General features: G+C 35.7%; 1 pseudogene; it reads left to right on the top strand.

Moving 5' to 3' along the window:
- Positions 1 to 1,589: 1,589 nt before the first annotated feature.
- Positions 1,590 to 1,910, top strand: LOC143407311 (small ribosomal subunit protein eS27 pseudogene; annotated as a pseudogene).
- Positions 1,911 to 9,675: the final 7,765 nt, after the last annotated feature.

Here is a 9,675-nt window from a genome sequence, read left to right as displayed (position 1 = left end):
ATGGTAAAGATTTTGAGTTTTGTAGGCCAGATGTTCTCTGATGTGTCTGAGTAACCAGACAATATGTAAAGGAATTGCCATAATTGTATTGCAATAAAACTTTATGGAAACTGAATTTTGAATTTGACATAACTTTCATGTGTCTTGAATTACAGCCTCCCCCTCACCACTATTTAAAATATGAACATATTAGTCTTACCCAGCGAAAACTTAAACAATGGACAGAACCGAACCCTATGTATAATATGATTTTTTTCTATACATACATACTTATGATAAAGTTTAATTTATAAACCAGGCACAATAAGAGATTAATAATAACTAATAAAAATAAAAGAATACTAACAATATACAGTAGCAAAATTTCCAACATTACTACCTATGCATTTGAAGCCATTATTGAGTAAAATAAAGGTTACTTGAACACAAGCACTTCCATACACGGAGTCTGATATGTTAACTAAAAACTCATGAATGGGAGGGTAGCATATACTTCATAGATACCCTGGAAAAAAGGAATGATCCACATCCTGGTTGAGATGGGGATGAGACAGCCTGAGATTTCATTGTGCTACTCAAAACAGCTGCATATGATATTTACAAATTATATCTGGAATTTTCCATTTAATATTTTTGGACAGTGATTGACCACAAGTAACTGAAACTGTGGATAATGTGGGACTACTATACTTTGTTTGCAGGCCTTACAAAAACAGACAACTGGATTGATCTGCTGTCTGCTGCAGTTTGTCATCCCCTGATTTAGACAAATGGGCCAAGATTATGTAAGATTAAGACACTGGGAAAAAATGATGAAAGGTATAATGAGAACTCTCTATACTCTTTGGAAAATCTAAGCTTATTCCAAAATAGAAAGTTTATTTTTAAAAAGTTTTTTAAAGTGGTAATCTTTTCTGATGGTTTGGAAAAAGATTTGTTGTAGGGAGGGAAGTAGGTCAAGTTTGGTGTGTGTGTGTGTGTCTGTGTCTGTAGGAGATCTGAAGGAATGTTTTTTCTTAGTATTTGTTGACATATGGTACTAAGACCTCCCAAAATCAAACAAACTTGCTACATCATTATATTGATAATTAAATCATTAACATCACAGAGCCTGGAAAAATAATAGCTTTCCAATAACACAGAATTCTTTGACCTGTGGGTTGGGTGGAAGAATATTCTCAGTTCCCACTGAACCAGGATGGGAGAGATCAGGACAAAGAATCAAACCCATTTTGCTCTAATAGGAAACTAGAAAAATCTTGGCTAGCTCATATTTAACCACACACCCACATGTGTGTACACATACTCCTTTATTTTGTAATCCAGCTAACATCTATACCAAAGAAAGCATAATTGAGACTTTGCTTTAAAAACAAGGATCTGTATTCCTTTCCCAATTGTACTAGTTGTATGAATACAGACCTTCCTTTATATTTGTGTAAAAGTAGTAGGATATTTCAAGCTGGGCACTACTAATTATTAAGAATGGATAAGGATTAAGTTCTAGAGATCTACTATACAACATAGTAACAGCAATACTGTATTGTGCACTTTACAATATGTTGAGTCTTTCCAGCGGTGACGACCTCCCCACGAGAACATGCCTCTCGCAAAAGATCTCCTTCATTCCTCTCCGGAAGAGGAGAAGCGAAAACACAAGAAGCGCCTGGTGCAGAGCCCCAACTCCTATTTCATGGATGTGAAATGCCCCGAATGCTATAAAATCACCACAGTTTTTAGCCATGCACAAACAGTAGTTTTGTGTGTTGCCTGCTCCACTGTCCTCTGCCAGCCTACGGGAGGAAAAGCAAGGCTTACAGAAGGATGTTCCTTCAGGAGGAAGCAGCACTAGGAGCAGCCTGAATCAAGATGAGTGGGAAAACATCCCAATAAACACATTTTGGATATAAAAAAAATATATATTGAGGAAAATATGTTGAGGATGGATCTCATGTTAAGTTTTTTTTTTTTTTTTTGTGTGTGTGTGTGTGTGTGTGTGTGAGATGGTTGTACTGGGCATTGAACTCAGGTTCTTGCATATTCTAGGCAAACAGATTACCATTGAGCTACATGTTAATTATTCAGGAAGAAAGGAAGGAAAGAAGGAAGGAGATGAGATTTTTTGAGATGGATATATTTAGTACTATGATTGTGGTGATGGTATGGTGGCTATATGCATATGTCCAAACTAACCAAGAAGTGCAGTATGTATACTTTTTTTGTATATTACACCTCAAAGCTAAAACAACTAACAGCAGCAGTAAAAACAAAAGAATGGACAATGAGAAAGTACAGGGAAATATTTAACATGAAACACACCTTTTTTTCCTGACTGCAACACTAGAAGGTGTGGTATGCAGTATAGAGGTGATAGAGAAGCCCCTAAGTAGCTAATTGGTATAACCTCAGGAATGGTGGGCAGAGGGAAGCTCAGTACAGGGAGCTGATGCCCAAAGTGAAGAAAGCAAATTGTGAATTTCTTGGTAAATTGTGAAGCAACTGGAAATTTGACTTCAAGGATTTTCCATCACTCCTGCCTTCTAATTTCTTTTACTGCTCTCTTACTGTTTCCGGACTTATCCCTTAAATGACTTTTACTGAACTTGGATTTTCTCTGTGTAGATCCTGGCCAGGAATGAGGATATAAAGGTGAATTAAAGATGGCTTCTAGTTTGGAGTATCAGGGGGCTCAGCATACAGACGAAGCCAGTCTCTCCAATGTGGTTGAACGCTAGCCTCGGAATAGGAAGGAAAATGTTGCATGATATCACTTATATGTGAAATATTAAAAAGTTTAATTTAGAGAAACAGAAAGTAGAATAGTTGTTGACAGGGGAGAGAAGTAGGGAAATGGGGAAATGTTGACAAAAGGTACAAACTTTCATTTAAAAGATGAATAAGTCTGTAGACCTATTGTCCAACATCGTAACTATAGTTAATAATGATATATTATATTCTAGAGATTTGCTCAGAATAGATTTTAAAATTTCTCACCACACACACACACACACACACACACAAGTAACTATGTGAGGCATATTAATTAACTTGACTGTGTGAATCTTTGTGCTTGGTAGGCTTTTATCTTTTTTTTTTTTTTAATTTAGTATCACTCCTAGCATTTCCCCCTCCCTCCCACCTCCTACTCCTAGTTCCCTTCCTTTATCAGTTTCCCTTTGATTTTCATAAAATACCCCTGACCCCATCTTTCTCCTTTGCCTTTCTTACTTTCACATATGAGATAATAATATGACCCTTGACCTTCTGTATTTGGCTTATTTCACTTAACATAATGGTCTCTCCATCTATTTTCCTGTGATTGGCATAATTTCATTGCCCTTTATGGCTGGATAAAACTCTTTTGTGTATATAAGGTATACTTGTATCTAAACACCACATTGTACATCTTAAAAAAAAAAAAAAATATATATATATATATATATATATATATATATATAATTTTTAATGTGTCAATTATGCCTCAACCAGGCTGAAAAAAATCATAAAAAAAGAATTATTCGGGAAGGTTTTATTTACAAATGTAGTCTCTTGGGCCTACTCCACAATTACTGAATCAAAGTTTGTACCGAGCAAATCAATAAGTATTTTAACAAATTCTTCAAGTGAACATTTTGCTCACTAACTTTTGAGATCTACTGGAAAAGTGAATGGATGTGAAAAGGTCTTCTGTATAATAATGATGATGTATGAACTGATTACTATGGAAGTACAGAAATGGGGTGGGGGTAGAATAAAAGGAAGTTCCAAAAATGACACCTGATCCTATCTTAATAAAGAGGAAGACAAGAGTGGGGATGAAGATGAGGGACAGAGTGTTGTCCACTGAGGGAATAGCATGATAAAGGGAATGGGGGTGGGAAACAGAATCTTGAAGTGTGAAAAAAATCAAACTTCCTGTGTAGCTGGAGTGTCAGGGGCAGGGAGAACCGGGTCTCTGAGGATGAACTGTTAGCTTTGTGATGGACAGGAGGAAACTTATTGACGCTCCTTTATGTCACTCTGTTTAATTATAACTTTTAAATTCCTTCCCAAATAAAGGTATATGGCTTTAGGTAAAGATATACAGCCTTTCCCCTCTCATTTTATTTCCTGTAATCCAGCAATTCATAATAAAAATGTGCTCCATGTCACAGGATGATAACAGATAAGGGCTTATCAGGTAATTTAGATAACCCTGCTTCCTGACTCAACTATCCTTGGGAATCCTATCTTTTGATTAGAATACGGCTGTGAGCTTTTTGATATGTAACTAGAAAGGATGTGGATTATACTTTGGCACTTTTAAAGAAAGCAGGCAATGCCTGCATTCTGGAGGATGAGTATAAAGTAGTTATGGAAAAGAATGTGGCCTCCTCTTTCTTCCGACCTCAATTTCTAGTTTGGCCTGTCTTTGCATTATTATTAGCATTTTTGTCTTCTTCCATGTTTCTTTTTCTGGACTATAGCAGGTGATGTCTGGATTTTTCTGAAAACAAGATGATTAGGTGGTCAGTCTTATCTTCTTTCCAGTGGTTTCATGTTTCTTTCCAGGTTCATCTAGTGTCTTTGACCATCCTAATTTAGGAATGAGACATTTTGCTTGGTCAAGTGCAGGAGTTGATGTAGCCAGGGCAGCTAATCTAGACAAAATAAACAAATAAACTGACAAACTTCCCAACAGCTGCAGAGACCATTATCTGGGTTGTTTTTCTTCACTAGCTATAAAAGAAGCTCTATTCATCAAAACAATTGAAGTCACTTGAAAAGTTAGCACTTACCATTTGGCTTCTGGAAGACAGCAACATTTGTTTTGTTCTAAAAGTCACCCTTTGTGTAGGGACCCAGGAATTCAGGTGAAAAGAGAAGAGTGAACAGTTACAAAAAGGTAGAGAAGAGGACTAGGGAGGCTGAGGCAGGAGGATGGCAAGTTTGAGGTCAGCCTGGGCAACTTAGCAAGACCCTGTCTCAAAATTAAAAATAAAAAGGGCTGAAGATGTGGCTGGATTCAATCCCCAGGACTGGGGGAAAAATGAAAATAGAGGAGGTGTTGACGTGGAGAAATATGGGAACAAATAAATACATTCCTACCCCAGTCACATACATGCTCATTTCCACAGAAGAGTTGTAAAAAAAGAAAAGAACTCCAGTTTAGAGGTTCAGAGTATTCCACTCTCTGCCCTGTTGACATGGGCAAGATTTTTGTTTGTTTGTTTGCCTCCCCTCCCCAGTTGTTCTTTGCTTTGTAAGATGTTTAGCAAAATCTCTGGCCTCTACCCACCACTGGGTGACAATAGTAAGCCCCTCCTCACTATCCCCTCCATTATAACAATCAATTGTTCTCAGACATTGCCAAATGTCCCTTGTGTATGTGTGTGGGGGGGAAATCAGCCCCATGTTGAGAACCATTGTTCTAGTAGAATCACTCATCATATTAATAAATCAAGCAGATCCAAAGCGTTTGTGTTAGTGATGGGAGGTCAGGATGCTCCAATGGCTGCATATTTGTGGTTGGTAGTTTTCATAAGCAGATCAGGCTTAAGTGGACTTGGAGCACAGTTTCACCCCAAGAATGTGACAGTCACAGCTGCAAGTTGACGGTGGAAAGAAGCAAATCCTTTTGGATAGGATATCCTGTGAGCATAATATGTGACATTCATCGGTTTTTAGAAATGACTTTAAAGTTTTTTTTTTTTTTTTTTTTTTTTTTTCTTCTGGGGTTCTGTGCGGTTGCTGTCCTCAGGCATAGAATTTCAATTCATCACAGTTGAGTGGAGTTGTAGGAGAAAAACTTTTTTCTCCCTTCATGCCATCTGACGGTCTTCTCGACAATATGCTAGTGTCCATGAAATAGAAATTCACCTGAACTTCTAACTTGTGGTATTTGATTTTACCTTGAGTCGAGAATGCTCCATCCTTTGGTCTCATCAAGGTTAAGTTATAGGCTGGTACATGCTACAGAAGGAAATTCCCATGGTTCCAGCCCCCCCCGGGGTGGGTCCCAGTGCTGGTTTTAGAGGAAGTCCATATTGCCTTCTCCAAACTGTGCTAAGCCTTTCCTTTGCTCTTATCAGACTTGCCCTGCCCTTTAATACAATAAGGGCCAAACAATGAAAAAGTAATGGTGAGATTTAGACCAAAAAAATCACAAAGGAAGGAAATTTTGAATTACTGCTTTCACTCAGGCTCTCATTCAAAGGTCCAAGTGTTATCAAAAGATCAGGGAATCATGTTATACATCCCACTGTATATAATCACCTATAAATATGCCATTATAGTCTTAGATTCTTAAAATATCTCTATTCTTGAACCGTTAGGTAAAAAAATTTCAAAGTACTAGCCAGGATGTCTTGAAGCTCTTGGAAATAAATTATGGATACACTTGCAATTAAACTTAACAGAATGCATTTAGATTGGTAGTTATAATGTTTCTGATCTTTGATCAAATTTAATTTGGTCTAGCCTCTAAAGCCTCTAATGTTTGGATATCCTGATCTCCTTCCATTTTCGTATTATTGCCATACTTGGATGTGCACTGGCACACTGGCATTGATATGTAGGGATCAATTTGCTTTCATCTTTCTAGTGCTGGCATCAGTTACATCTCTTTTTGAGAAGCAGTTCAAGTCTGCGGGTTTTTGGTTGCAAGTCAGTTGTAAGCTGGAGATTATATTTGTACTCCATCCCCAGGAGTGTAACTTAACACTGTTGGGTTTACCTTGGCATGTGAAATAGTCATAATAACATTAAACTTCAAAATCTCTAGGACAAAATCTGGGGTTTGAGTTTCCCTGGCCCTTTGCAGAGCTGAAACTTAGCTGGAAAATTACATTTCAATTGAACATTCTATAATGCTCTGAGGTATTGCAATAAATGAGTGTGAAAATGCTGAGCACATCCCATCTTAGCACTTCTTATTAAGCATCTAACATTCTTGAGTGAAAGTAATATCTCACAGTAATTTAGTTATTAAGACAATAATAGCATATCTTGTCCTGGTGATAAAGTTACCTTTTGTTAACATGTTTTTATCCCCTATTTTAATAGCTACATTAAGAAAGGTGCATAATGAATTTTTTCTGAATAGACTGTTTCACATTACTTTCTTCTATCTGATTCTACAATTATATCAAAGACTAGATACAAACTTCTATCATTAGGGCTGGTAAATTCAAAGATTTTGTATAAATATATGATGAACAAGAAGATTCTTAAGTCAGATCTAGAAGGATATATTCTAAGTGTTATTGTTATAAACAAAGGTGGTAGGGTTATTGGTAACTTAAAAAATGTTTTCCTTTTATGTTGGTACTTTCAAAAATTTCTAAAACTAACATATACTACCACGTATTTCAAGTGTTTTATCATAAGAGGGGAATGGATTCAGCTCCTAGCTGTTTCAAACTAGTCAATCACAGAAATTGAGTATAAATTGTTTTGATCCCAAGAAGATATTAAAATATTTTTTCATTGCTTAAAAATGCATAAAGGCTGGGGTTGGGAGGGAGAGCAAGAAAGGAAGATTACCTCTAGATAGGGAATAGGGGTGGGAGGGAAAGGGAGGGAGAAGGGGAATAGCATGGATGGTGAAAGGAGGCCCTCATTATTATACAAAATACATGTATGAAGATGTGAATTTGGTGTCAACATACCTTATATATAATCAGAGATATGATAAATTATGGTATAATGGTTTATTAAGAATTGTAATGCAAAAATAAATAAATAAATAATTTTTAAAAATGCATAAAGGCGGGCTGGGGCTATGGCTCAGTGGTAGAGCACTTGCCTCGCATGTGTGAGGCACTGGGTTCAATCCTCAGCACCATATAAAAATAAAAACAATATTTTATCTACAACTAAATATATATTATATATCATATTATGTATAATATGATATATAATATATTATAATACATGTTACTATATCTAATAATATATTATATATTATATGCATTATAATACATATATATTTAAAAAATGAATAAAGGCAATAGATTTACTCCTAAATTTTGTATAACAAAGAAAGGACAGAGTTATTCTTAGCTTTTGGTTTAGGGTATTCCAAGGGAGATGAGAGTGTATTATGTATTCATTTAAGCATCTCAGGTTGATCAAACTGAAACAAATGAAAAAGTTTATAATGTATTCAAGAGATATGATTTTTTAGGATAAATGATGCTTGGAATGTATTCAGATAAGTGTTTTTAATTTGATTAAAATGATTTAAGAAGGTCACATCTATACAAGAGAGCCTTATATTGTAAAGCTTTAACAAAATGAGCACAGCTATTTGTTCTGAACTTTCATGTTCTTTCACCACATCTGTTTTTACCCAAGTTAAAAAAAAAAAGACAAGAGGGAAAAAACATAGGCAGAAAGCAAAATGCATATTAATAGCCAATTAGTTAATAATATCTATTTGACTTAGAGTTGAACAATGTGTCCTTTGCCTAAGTGGTGTGGGCAGTTCAAAGCCATATGAATATTCTACCATCACCATACCTAACATAATAGGCGCTTAATAAATATTGGAGTAAATACATAGATTTATTTGTTTTGTGGTACTTGGGATTGAGGGAGAAGGGGAATAGCATGGATTGCCTAGAACTTGCTAGGCAAGTGTTCTATCACTGAGTTATGTTCCCAGCTTAAATGCATAGATTTAGAAAAGATATATTATGATAATGAATTTTAAAACATGGAAATTCAACCCTGTGGGTGACACATACCTGTAATTTCAATGGCTCAGGAGGCTGAGGCAGGAGGATCTAAGAAAAAGTGAGGCACTAAGAAACTCAGTGATTACAAAATAGGACTGGGGATGTGGCTCAGTGGTCAAGTGCCCCTGAGTTCAATCCCCAGTAACATGGAAATTTAGAGTAGGAAAGCTCAACTATAAGATATTTTTTATATATAATTTTATGGTTTAATATAATCTCATAATCACTATGGGATATACATATATGTATGTACACACATATATAATAACCTGTAGGTCTTCACAAAATTTACCTAGTTGGTAGAGTGCTTGCTTCGCATGCACAAAGCCATGGGTTTCAATCCCCAGCACTGAAAAAAAAAAAAAAAAAAAAAGACTACCCTAAATAGTACTTATCCTAATTCCTTATCCTGATTAAGTTGGATACACTCAAATACAGTCTATCCTCCTATTTTTTATTTCATTTAAAAAATACTCATTATAATTCAATGTACTTATTTCACACCCCGCAATAGGTTTACCCAAAGACTAAAAATTTGGCTTTCCTCAAGGTTCTCAAATATCAGTGTACAGTAGAAATATTGGGAGGTTTTCTTTAAAACTTCCTGAGGTTTTTTTCCCCAATGACTTTGATTTATTACCTCTTTTGGTGGCCCAAGAATCTACTTTTGTTCTTTTTAATCAAGTACCTCTATGATGGTCTATCCACCATGTTTTTAGAAACATGTCATCTAGAGATTTTTAAAGAATTTATCCTGAGAGCTAAGGTTGTAGCTCAGCAGTAGAGCACTTGTCTAGTATGTGTGAAGCACTGGGGTCGATTCTCAGCACCACATATAAATAAATAAATAAATAAATATCCATTGACAGCTAAAAATTATTATTTTTTTTTTAAAAAAGAAGAATCCATCCTGAAATTAAGCCAGATCAGACAGAAGCCTACCATGTTGCTTTGG

This window comes from Callospermophilus lateralis, chromosome 9, assembly GCF_048772815.1.
Source record: "Callospermophilus lateralis isolate mCalLat2 chromosome 9, mCalLat2.hap1, whole genome shotgun sequence".
Taxonomy (NCBI): Eukaryota; Metazoa; Chordata; class Mammalia; order Rodentia; family Sciuridae; genus Callospermophilus; species Callospermophilus lateralis.
The sequence above is the reverse complement of the archived record's forward strand: the minus strand, read 5'-3'. Positions and strand labels throughout refer to the sequence as shown.